The following is a 13,141-nucleotide window of genomic DNA, read 5'->3' as shown; positions in this document are numbered from 1 at the left end:
GATGGTGGGCGCACCCATAATTAGAGGGTTTTTTTTGCTTAATTCGAGATTTCTTTTTTGCTTAATTCAAGATTTTTCTTCTTCTGCTTAATTTAAGATTTTTTTTTTTTGCTTTATTCAATATTTTTTTTGCTTAATTCAAGCAAAAAAAATCTGTCAGTGGAACACGTGAAAATTATCTTGGTAAGATTTCTTGAAATCAGATTTTCCAGATCTATCGTCAGTCGTTTGCTTGATTCAAAACTAAGGGTTGAATTCCAGATTACACCTGTATTCTCTAGTTTCTCTGACGAAAACATCACGTCCGTCTTATCTGTGATTGGTTTACTCGGAGCCTGTTTGTCCCGCCTTCATATTTGGATTCAAGCCCCACACACACACACACACACACACACACACACACACACACACACACACACACACACACACACTGAACCTGGATACATCTGAACACAGTGGATTAAAAATGGGAGGGATATTCTATCTGACACATATTTGATAAATCCAATCCTGTCCCTTTGTTCTGCTCCTGTTGTTTTCTGATTATTATTCTGGGATGGCAGCTGTAGGATGTGCAGATTAGAAAACGACTGGGACCTTCAGACGGTGAAGACCAACCCACATGTGTGACTGACGTTAGATGAACAGGATGGACTCCCCTGACCCTGACCCTGACCCAGACCCAGCATCAGGACCTGGACCTGGACCTGGACCTGGACTGGCCTCAGTCCCTCTGAGCAGACATCGTCTCTGCTGTTTGTCCAGGTTTCACATCTCTTGCATTGTACGTCTCACTGCCCCTTTTACCCACAAACCCTTTCTACGTGGTACCAGTAATATGCACAGGCTGGTCAGATTATATATGAATAGAACGGATGATTGGGAACGGCATTGTTAGTTTGAACGTTTTAATCAGATCAAAATCAGAGCAGAATACTAGAGTAAATATTTTGGTTCAGATGTTTTTCTTTTTAATAATCTTCGTAGCTTTGGAAATAATCAATGTGAAAGAGTTTTACAGATGTTTACAGGAGTTGTTATCACTGCCTTATTTTCAGACGCTGCGTAGGTTTTTCTGTTTTAACGGTGGATTATTGATTATTGATCATTCCGGCAGCTTTTTCCGATCACCTGGCTGCTTCCAGCTCCGCTCCTCTCATGGCCAGATACAAAAACCATATCATGCATTTTTTATACAGGCCAGTGTTTGACTGACTGATGCAAACGTCTGCCCACGGTCAGCTGCTGTGAGATGCAGAAAAGCAGGTCATGTGACCGACACGCGCCATGTGACGACGCACAACTTCCTTTATTTGAAGTCCTTTGACGTTCACACTGCAAACGTGCTCCAACAGCAGGAAACTGGACTAAAGTACACCTGAATTTAGGATTTAGTTTGTTTGTTGTCAAGAAAGGAAAAACATTATATGATGCATTTTTAGATACAGTGTCTTGAATAGTTTTTCTTAGTTTAACCAACCAAATCCCCTGCCTCCCACCATTCCCACATACAATACATACAAAGTACCACTAAACATGGAACAAAACAATACAAAAAAACAAACAAAATAAATAAATAATTGGGGGGGGGCACAATCTAAATCATGATATGGGTAAAGAACTGAAGTGATTTTGGTTATTATCAAGAAAACATGTTAAATGGATAGATATTAGCTCTGAAATTAAACTGTTATGACCTGTTTTTTTTGTATCATTGTATTTGTCCAAACAAATGGACATTTAGTTAAAATGTTAAAATGAACAAGAAACTGAAGAAAACAAGGGGTGGGTGAAGAATTTTTTCCACGACTATATCTGTCAAATGCACATGAATATATAGACGTCTTCTTTACTCCATAGGATCTAAACTAGGGATGTAACGATTTGAAAATTTCATATCACGGTTATTGTGACCAAAATTATTATGGTTATCATTATTATCGCAGTATTGTTGAAATTGTGCTCAAAATGTTCAAAAAGTACTAATACACACTGAAATAATTTAACCAAGTTGTATTAACAAAAAAAAAAGCTCAAATAAAATAATAGGCACAATGTACCTTCTGTTGCAGAAACATTCAAATATCAGCCCTTAGTGGTCTGAGCCTTTTTTGTCCGTTTTTCAGTACTTTTGATTTTGCCTTTATATACTATATAAACAAATGTTTACTATACCCATGTTTGGTATCTTTTTTTTCAGCACAATTTCATCTATATCATCTGTCTATCATCACTTTTTCACTTTAACCTACTATATCAACATAAAAGGACAAAAACACACACACAAAAAAAAAATCTGACTTGAAAAATGTATATAATTTATTGCATAACTAACACAAAGATGCTTAACGAACCTTTTCACAGACTTTAAAAGTGAATATTGGTTCCAAATATTAGGTATGTAAAATTAAAATTGTAATGAATTAAAACTATACTCAAATATTTGACATAAAAGCAGATCTTTACATAGGTGTTTTCTGCGGTAATCAAACACAGTTATCATGATAATTAGAATTTAAACGGTAATACTAACCGTTGGCAATTTTACCGCGGTTTATCGTTATACCGGTAATCGTTACATCCCTACTCCAAATCCAAATAGAGCTGATCCTTGACCCTGTCTGTAAAGGTGGACCTGTCCAGCCTCCGTCCATCTGTGGTCAGTCTGTGGTTGGACTGAACATGTGCTCAGGTCAGTTCTGGGTTGGTTTCGTCTTGTGTCCAGCCGCTGTCGGTGCATCTCCTGCTTTTCTGCGTTGGCTCCTTGGATGCAAACGTGTCGATGCCAGGATCAGATCAGTCCCAGTGAACTTGTGTCGTTTCTTCTCTGACTCTCTGCTCATTTGTTTACATTGGAGCTTTTCTTTGGCGGCCTGGAATCGATGGACTCTTTGAGCTGTGGGGACCTTCAGGTTCAGGATGTGTCTGTCTTCATATTTTAGATCCACCTGGTCGCTCACGCTCCTTTAACGGACCAGAACAGTTCCGGCTCCGTGTGGAAGGGCTTTACATCACTGCTGCCTCCGTTCAAAGTGTCGGTATCAGGTCTAGGTCTGCTGATCCTCCACAAACTCCAACTGTTCTTCATCTCAGAAAAGTTGAAACATAATCCAAAATCTGCTGAACATCTCAGACAAACATTTGAGCTTTCAGAGTCACTGAAGGTCAAAGGTCACGGCACCAAATCAAAGCCCATATGTGACTTCCTATCTATTATCAATAGTTATTATTATATCAATATCTTCGACTGCTTTAAAGTTCGAAATGTGTCCCATTATAAACCAATAGGGATTTGAACATTTCAAAAATGTATAAAAAAAATTCAGAAATCATATTTCCCAAATCCTCCCAATGATGTTCCACAACAAATATGACAGTTTTGGAGAAGATTCTTAAATAATTGTTTACAGACGGACACCAACTGATCCCAATTATCCAAAACTGGGTGAGTTGGACTAAAAATTCACCTAGTGTCTGTCATTTTAGTCTGAATATGCACCTTTTTTTTCCATTTTCCATTTTAGTCTGAATTTACCCCTTTTTTCCATTTTAGTCTGAACTTGTCCCTTTTTTCTGTTTTAATCTGAATTTGCCCCTGAATTCCATTTTAGTCTGAATTTGCCCTTTTTTCCATTTTAATCTGAATTTGTCCCTTTTTTTCCGTTTTAGTTTGAACTTGCCCTTTTTTCCATTTTAATCTGAATTTGTCCCTTTTTTTCCGTTTTAGTTTGAACTTGCCCTTTTTTTCCATTTTAATCTGAATTTGCCCTTTTTTTCCATTTTAATCTGAATTTGCCCCTTTTTTTCCGTTTTAGTTTGAACTTGCCCTTTTTTTCCATTTTAATCTGAATTTGCCCTTTTTTTCCATTTTAATCTGAATTTGTCCCTTTTTTCCCATTTTAATCTGAATTTGCCCCTTTTTTTCCATTTTAGTTTGAACTTGCCCTTTTTTTCCATTTTAATCTGAATTTGCCCTTTTTTTCCATTTTAGTCTGAACTTGCTCTTTTTTTCCGTTTTAATCTGAATTTGCCCTTTTTTTCCATTTTAGTCTGAACTTGCCCTTTTTTTCCATTTTAATCTGAACTTGCCCTTTTTTTCCATTTAATCTGACTTTTGCCCTTTTTTTCCATTTTAGTCTGAACGTGCCCCTCTGGTCCACTCTTGTTTGTCTGACATACATCAGGTGTTTTCCACTTTCAGTCCGATCGGGTGCTTTGAACATGGACGGCAGTGGTGTGAAGTCTACAGTTTAAATTTGTTGAAACATGTAAAAACGTTCGTCAGCAAGAAAAAGCCCGGGGTGGGGGGGCGGGGCTTAATGGAGAGCACCGTCCTGTCAGCCAATCACATCCTTCTGCTTCTGCAGCTGAAACTGTTCCACAGCCATCACTGTGGTTTCACTCTGGCTGCATTAGCTGACTAAATGTGAACATGTCAGATGACCCAGATCACCGTCAGAACCAGGACCGGGTGAACCCCAGGTGAACCAAACACCTGCACTGACGGACGGACGTCCTGATCCTCAGAGCTTTTTCTTGGTGACGACGTTTGTTCTTCCTGATGCAGTTGGATTTGTAAAAGGCTGTGGTTCAGAGTGTGAAGGTCATGGTGGAATCAAACATCTCCTGTAGAGAAGCAGAGTGTGTGTGTGTGAGGGGGTGGAGGACCAGCCCCCCCCCAGTGGATACGGTAGAGTCTGAATGAACTGGATTTAATAAATGAGCCTAAACAGAAAACATATTCTCAGTGTAAATAAGGAGAGGACGTCCCTCTATACTACAACCTGATACTCATTATTTTTGCAATAATAAAATATTAACCAGATTATTCTGTCAGCGTCTTTATTTCTGTCTTCACTTGTCTTTAATCTGTTTTTTTTTTTTTTTTCCTGTGTTTTCATGGAATGAGATGTATTTAGGTCAAAGACATAACTTATTTCATAAATTGAATAAATTACTTTCAGATGTTACAATAAGTTAATAAATAAATATGTTAAATCAATGTTAAAATCTGTGAAAATGCAGTAGGCTTAAGAATTGATAGGAGTGAGATGTCCCTCCTTAATCATCTTTGTGTTCGCTGTGCGCTAAGGTTGGATACGGAGTGAGCGCTCATTCGCTTGAGATGATCTTTGACGTATATTTCCCATTCACTATTTTCTCTGCAGTTAAAGTTCAGAAAAAGTCATGTACGCTAAGTGTGCTCTACTACTGTTGTGCCTTGGAAAACTTTAGTCTTTGTAAGTGTATATGTCCGAAAACAATATTAAGTTCCAGATGTTGGTTTTGTAATACACTGAAACTCTTCTGTGCACGTGTAATGAAGCTAACGTTTATGCTATTTAAGCTAACGATGTGAGTGCATTACATGAGTAGTGTAACTAATAACTCTGTTAGTAACTGAAGGTGTATGTGTTTTGTATGCTGCAGTTACAAAAACCTTAAAGAAATGAGAAAGATTTCTACACAAAGGAGAACCCTCAAATCAGAAAAGAAAGCTTTGTTTGGACTATTTGTATGAGCGGGCTGTCTAACTGCACAGTCAGGTGTTATGAGGACAGCACATGGAACTTCAAATATAGTCTTCTAAACTCTCTCTCTCTCTCTCTCTCTCTCTCTCTCTCTCTCTCTCTCTCTCTCTCTCTCTCTCTGTATGTATGTATGTATGTATATATATAATATATATATATATATATATATATATTATATATAATATATATATTATATAAAGTCTTTATTAAAGATGCTACAAAACATTGATAGTTCGAAACAAACATCAAGATGTCAAAAAGAAAAAAATCATCCAAACAGATAAATGAACATAATTCAAGGGTTTACAGACACAAAAAGGAAAAAAAAAAAGATTAAAATGTTAAAGATATAGAGAAAAGAAACATAACATAGTAAATTCAGTCCATTTTATAATTGTCATAGTTTTGTTCTTTTCTTTTGTATTTAAGACAAATTGTAGTGGATGTATTTTGAATTCAGTCCTAAAGTTTGGACAGATTTACTTTAGTGTTTGTGGAATTTACCAATAAAATGATCAGATTAACTATAAATTCAACATCACTCACGTCATGTTCAAACTATATAAGTACATTATAGAAGTTTTAATTCTATTTTTATTAATTAAGATAAAATAAGGTTTTCAGTTTAAGACCAAAGTTAGAAGAAAGAACACAACAACAGAATATGAGTAAAGTTATTTATTCACACAGTCCTACTCTGTTCCATAATTTCACTATTATCTGCTGCCATTTGTACCTGTGTGTTTTATATATGTATGTGTGTAATTTTAATTGTGTTTTATTTATTTTAACAACTTTGTACAGTGACCTTGAGTGTCCTGAAAGGCACCTATAAATAACATTATTATTATTATTATTATTATTATTATTATTATTATATTATTATAATTATAATAATAATAATATAATAATATAATAAGTGTTCCAGTCCAACCCCTGGGGTGAATTTCTAAAGTACTTTATATTTCAGGTTCCACATTCAGATCAATGGGATCTCAAATAAAATTACATAATAACCTATAAAAAATTACTCAAAATGTTCTTATTGGTTTAATGTGAAAAAAACAATATTACATTATGTCTATAAATAAAGACAACTCGCATTTTTCTCTTTATTTTAGTACAAAAATCCATTAAATTGTGGACATCTTTACATTAACAATAAAATGTGAATAATCTGAACAAATATGAACCTGAAATGTATGAAGAAAATGAACTGTAGTTTAAATATTTTAGACCTTTGTAAGATCTGATCCATAATGTACATTAATGATAAACTGAGGAATAATATTGTTAAAATTGGACTTAATTTTCTTAAGACATTTCATTTTTTTCAGGTTTTTCTTTTCTTTTGGCTTGGATAGTTTGTAAATGTAAATATTTCAGAATTTAATTTATTTTTTTGCATTAAAACCAATAAAAGCATGTGTCGTTGTCCTTGTTTGTATGTTTTTATGCTATTATTGGACTGGTCCGACTCACTGCAGATCATATTAGTCTGAATGTGGAACCTGGAAAGAACACGAGTGGACAGACCTGTGTGAGATCCTTTAATTTTGTTCGTAAAACAGACTTTTATATGTTAATGTCCATGCTTTTGGACGCAGTTTTAGAGACAGTGGAGTTCAAAAAGGCTTTTACCTCTGGGACATTTGTCTGTTTTCATATTTTTCTAAACTAGTGAAGGCCACATTGTTCTCCTGTTGACATAACAATCCTATTCAATATATTTCACACACTTATTCCCTGAACGTTTATGTGACTTACAGACCGGTGATATTTTCATGAAGATTAAAACACCTTTGGGGACATGAACAGAAGTGGACTGAAAATGAAACAGCGTCCAGATGGGGTACAAACATGTAAAGGACATTTCAGACAAAATTATGACCATCAAACATCAGAGACAAAAGAGAATGGAATGGACATTTGGACACAAAATAGAAACTCTAGTACACAGGTGTCAAACATGGGGCCCGGGCGCCAAATCTGGCCCGCCGAAGGTTCCATTCCGGCCCGCAGGATGAAAGTGCAAAACTTACCCTGAACAGTCAGGTTGTCAAAATCATTCTGGTTCAGGTTCCACATACAGACCAATGTGATCTCAAGTAAAATAACAGCACAGTAACCCATAATAATGATAGCTACAATTTTTCTTTTTGAAAAATTATGTGGGAAAAAATTTTAGTGAAAAAAATAGCATTACACTGTGAAAATATTTACATTTACAAAACTATTCTTTCATATAAAACGCCAATAAATACAAAAATAAAACAAAAATGACAACCCGAAATGTGCAATTTAACAATATTCTGCCTGGTACTAAATGTTTTGTATCTTTATGGATCCACTGTGATCTGTAGTTGTGTAATAATAAGAGATGGAATATTGTAGAAATTGTTCAAATTTTAGTTCCAAACTCCAAAACTTTAAAATATTCTGCCTGTTATGAATGTTATGTAACATTGTGTGTAATGTACACGTATAAATAATAAAGAAACACTTGGATTTGTCATTATTTATAGGTTATTAAGTCATTATTTACTGGTCTGGCCCGCTTGAGATCAAATTGGGCTAAATATGGCCCCTGAACCAAAATGAGTTTGACACCCCTGCTCCAGTACATATGAACTGTACTCCTATAGTCCTCCACTGGTGGGCGCTGACGACCCCTTAAAAATGACATTTATAGATGCTGATTGGACCACAGTCCTACAATAGGAAAACTTAAACATGGTAAATTGTTTATCTCCGTACCAGTCCAGTCCAATTACAGAATGAATGAACTGGTAAAGTTAGCACCCCTCATGGAAGTAGCCTATCCAAGCTAACACCAACTTTTAGCCCCAAAATGTCCATTTTCACAGTAATAAAGTCAGTCCTTTCAGTGGTCAACCCCACTACTCAGAAGTAGAACACACACAACAGTACACACTGTAATGACACAATGGATGGGTGTGGTTTATTTTATATTTACCATGTTCACTGCTGTTTGTCCCATTGAATAACATGGGAGCGCTTAGTTTGTTTGGAACTATTCAGGCTTACATGAACCACATGATCACCAGAGTGGTGACATCAAAGCGTGTCGTAACTGTCTTTATAGGGCTCTGGTGGTACCTAGCACTACTGAGCATGTGCATGAACATGAACCCAATGTGGTGCCCTAGGTGAGATTTTATAGCCCCCCCCCCCCATCGGCAATTCACATACACTCACAAAAGAAATCCAATAGCATTGTTTTTAGCATCGTCTTTAATTTATAAGATAATATGTCACCAAGTTTACATTAGCAACAAATTACAAATAAATACCAAAAAATCTGAAATACAATATAAATACCCTTACCACAAAAATATTACCACAAAAATACTAATGTTCGTCCATCCATCCTTTTGTTTTGGAAATGTGAATCTGCAAATACCACAGATAGGACTGCTGTGGTATTTGAAAGTATAGAAGGACTTGGACCTAAAAGTACCAAAATAGCAAATAGCAACACAGATAAAAAAAAAAAAACAAAAACGAACAAAAACCCCCAAGCATATATGGTTTATTCCACTAGAAATCAAAATGTAAGTGACAGCTGGTGTAAATGTGTGGTTCTACTTCTACTTGTCTAGTTTAAGGTATGACTTTTCATTCTCAGAAAAATAAAAATTAAACTGTTCTGTTTAAAATACGGTTTCCAGACGTTGAAGTTCTGGTCTGACATTTAGAACCAGAGCCAGAACATGAAAGCACATCGGACCTTTTTTCAACACATAATGCACGGCCTGAGCTCCATGTGTGCAAACGTACCAACTAATAATTAGAAATCTGCAGGTTATTTAAGGCAGCAGATCAGGACGAACTGGGTTTAACTGATTTAAGATAGAAACTAATTCACAAACTGGACCCTCATGTCATCAGAGTGGGGGCGTAGAATTAGATACATTACGGACATACCCCTACCAATATCCATCCACTACTGTGTATTCACTATCAATACAATAAAAGACACTATTTAATGCCAACAAATGCACTTTTTAAAAGTTATTTTACTTATTATTTTATGTATTTCTATGGAAGAAGCAACTGTTTAAAAACACAAATAAAGAAAATCTGTGGGGAAAATATAATAAAACTTCAGATTGTAAATGTGGTTTGTAGATGTGATTTATCCATATTTTGGGGGAATAAATTAGATGGAATAATTGAGAGTAAAAACCTTTTTTGCTCAGACAGTAACTGTATGATCAGTGTATCCAGAATCTGTTCATATGTCATGAATCAACATATTTATGTCAAATGACAGTAAAGAGGAGGGAGGAGGTAGAGGAGGAAAAAGGAGGTAGAGGAGGAAAAGAAGAGGAGAGGCAGGAGAAGGAAAAGCAGGAGGAGAAGCAGGAGGAGGTAGAGAAGGAGAGGCAGGAAGAAGTAGAGGAGAAGAAGGAGGTAGAGAGGAGAGGCAGGGGGAGGTATAGAGGAGAGGAGGGGAGTAGAGAGAGGAGAAGGAGGAGGCAGAGGAAGAATGGAGGAGGAGGTAGAGGAAAGAGAGGCAGGTAGAGGAGGAGGAGGAGGAGGTAGAGGAGGAGAGGAGGAGGAGTAGAGGAGGAATGCAGGAGGAGATAAAGGAGGAAAGGAGGAGGAGTAGAGAAAGAAGAGAGAGGAGAAGACAGGAGGAGGAGAGGAGGAGGTAGAGGAGGGAGGAGGAGAGGAGGAGAAGCAGGAGGAGGTAGAGGAGGAGAAGCTGTAAATTCCCAGTTGGTTCAATAATATTGCACATGTTCGTCATTAGAATAACTTTGCAGAATGCATTAAATTCTTGTATTGTCTTTAAATATTCACATATACTTTATAAACTTGTCAATTACTGATTTTTTTTCTATGATTGTTTACGTGTTTGATCAGCTCTACATGACGTGAAATTATGATCGCAAATGCAAAAAAAAACAACTTTCAGGAGTGCTGCCTTGGAGCACTTTAGTGTCCACACCAATGTCAAATTCAGACCTCCTCCCTTGGAAGGGGATGGTTTTTACGAGCCTTCATGTGCATCTGATTGTCCCATAACAGACTGTTTGATTTGCAGGGTCAGTTTGTTTGGTTCCTTCCGTCTAATAACAGTTGATGTTTAATGTACTTGTTTATCGGCGTACGCGTACACACCTCCACTACCTTCTACCATCTGTTCAGCTGGATTTATGACCTCTGGACCTCAGACCTCCATGTCAGTGGGACTTTATCTGCTTAAATTAAAGTCAAATAAAAATAATTAGCGGTGATAGTAAAGATAAGAGCGTTCTTTGACACGATGGTGGTCTTTGGTCACACTGATACTATTTGGGTTCAAACATGGTCTGAACTGGGTCAAAAATTCAAACTGGACTTGACTGCCTAAAGCGGGTACACACATAAGGATTTTCTAAATCGGACCAGATGGTTTATCTGTTCCAGACCCCACACATGAAGCTAAAACATCAGGCTTTGAACAGTTTTGACAGTTCTGTGTGTGTTGTGTTCCGATTATCTCTATGTACAACACTTGAATTATTTTTGCTAAACAATTTATCCACAAATGTAGATTTATGAAGAACCACCCACTGTTCTCAATTTATATAAATAAAACACTGAAACATGTAAAAACCAAACAAGCCTTGATTGTATATGAAAATTTAAATGTATGGATACCTGAATAGACCTCTGTCTTTTATTTGTTTATTTTTTTAAATAATGTTCTTTACAAATACTGTTCAGCATAAGGTTGATATTTGATGCTCAGTCTGGTAAAAAAGTGTTTTTCTGTAATTCTTCAGAATGTATGTCCAGATTTTGATTCAATAAAGTTGAAGGATTAAAAATAAATAAATAAATAAAAGTGTTCCAATCATTGCACAACACACCACATAACGTTCTGTCCAACCACCGATCTAGAATCTAGTCCAAGACAGAAATCTGGCATGATCAAATGTGAGCTAACAAAAACGAAGACAAACATACCAACAACCGAAAAACACAACACGCAACATTAGGGATGGGATGGGAACTGGTTCTTTTTGAGAACCAGTTCCCAGTGGCTCGATTCCTTAAAATCGTTTGCCTGTTTAACGATTCTGTTTATCGATTCTGCTTTCATTGCGCGTGCATGATGAGGTCACGCTGGATTGTTTGGTCAGAACGTAGCCAACATGACGTTGAGACAGAAACGGTCCAAACAGACCACACCAGGTCCAAACAGACACACCAGGTCCAAACAGACCACACCAGGTCCACTGGAACACTGTCAAAGCTTCCATTTGTTCTAAAGGGTGGAATCCCTCCAATACGTTCAAACATTTGTCCACAGCATGTGATTCATTTACAGCACAGGTGTCAAACATGTGGCCCGGGGGCCAAATCCGGCCTGTAGGATGAATTTGTGAAATGCAAAATTACACTGAAGAAATTATCAATCAGTGGTGTAAAAATCATTTTAATTCAGGTTCCACATACAGACCAATTAAATCTCAGTTGAGTCAGACCAGTAAAATTTTATCATAATGACCAATAAATAATGACAACTGCAGATTTAATCTTTGTTTTAGTGTAAAAAAAAAAAAAGGAAAATCACATGAAAATGTTTATATTAACAAACAAAAAATGTGAATAATCTGAACAAATATGAACAACTTGAAATGTCTTAAGAAAAGTAAATGTAATTTTACCAATATTTTGCCTGTTACTAAATGTTTTATGTATTTGTAATTGTGATGTAAGTTGTAATGCACATGTGTAAATGATAAAGTGAGGCAGAATATTGGTAAAATTACCCTTGTTTCCCTAAGATATTTCAATAATTATTTCAATATTTATTTTTTCAGATTTTTAAGGAAACACTGTGGATGTAAACATTATCCTAATGTAATTTTACTTTTTTCACTGTTATTATTTACTGGTCCAGCCCACTTGAGATCATATTGGGGTGAATGTGGCCCCTGAACTAAAATGAGTTTGACAGCCCTGATTTACAGGAATGTAATGTATTTGAAACAACACTTAGCGATGCTTAAATCTAGCGGCAGAGTGAACACCAGGGAGGTTACAGTGCGGGCAACAAAAAGTCCTGCCCCCCAAATAAAAGTTTCCGAAGGTAGGGGTAAGGAAACAAGGTGGACAACATCGGGAGACATAGAGGAATTAGTAAAGTGTCTTAAAGGTGGGGTCTGAGATCTTAGAAAACGGTTCGAGCAAGCTACATTTTGAAAGTACTCAGTTCAAAAGTCCAAACCCCTTTCTTCAGACGTCCCTCCGAAGCCACGCCTCCAGAGTAGTTGCACGTGCAATGCTTGTTCCTGAGGGTTCACGAGCGCTGCACAGCAACAGTTCCCGGCTGAGGCTCTGCTCTGTACCCGGGTCAGGCTCTGACGCCGGGTCCGGTCCGACACCGGCTGAGGCTCCGTCCCCTGCTTCGCTCCCGTACGCCTCGGACTCCTACCCCGACTATGGCCCCGGCTGAGCCTCCAGCCGGCGTATCCAATGCATACCTCATTCAGTTTCCTCTAACACCCCGCTCCTCCAGAACAGCCCCAGTTCAGACCTATGTGACTGTTACATTTCCTAGTGGTTTATGTTAGTCACTAAACAGTTTG

Source organism: Sphaeramia orbicularis, chromosome 19 (genome assembly GCF_902148855.1).
Source record: "Sphaeramia orbicularis chromosome 19, fSphaOr1.1, whole genome shotgun sequence".
Taxonomy (NCBI): domain Eukaryota; kingdom Metazoa; phylum Chordata; class Actinopteri; order Kurtiformes; family Apogonidae; genus Sphaeramia; species Sphaeramia orbicularis.
Note: the sequence above shows the minus strand (reverse complement) of the source record.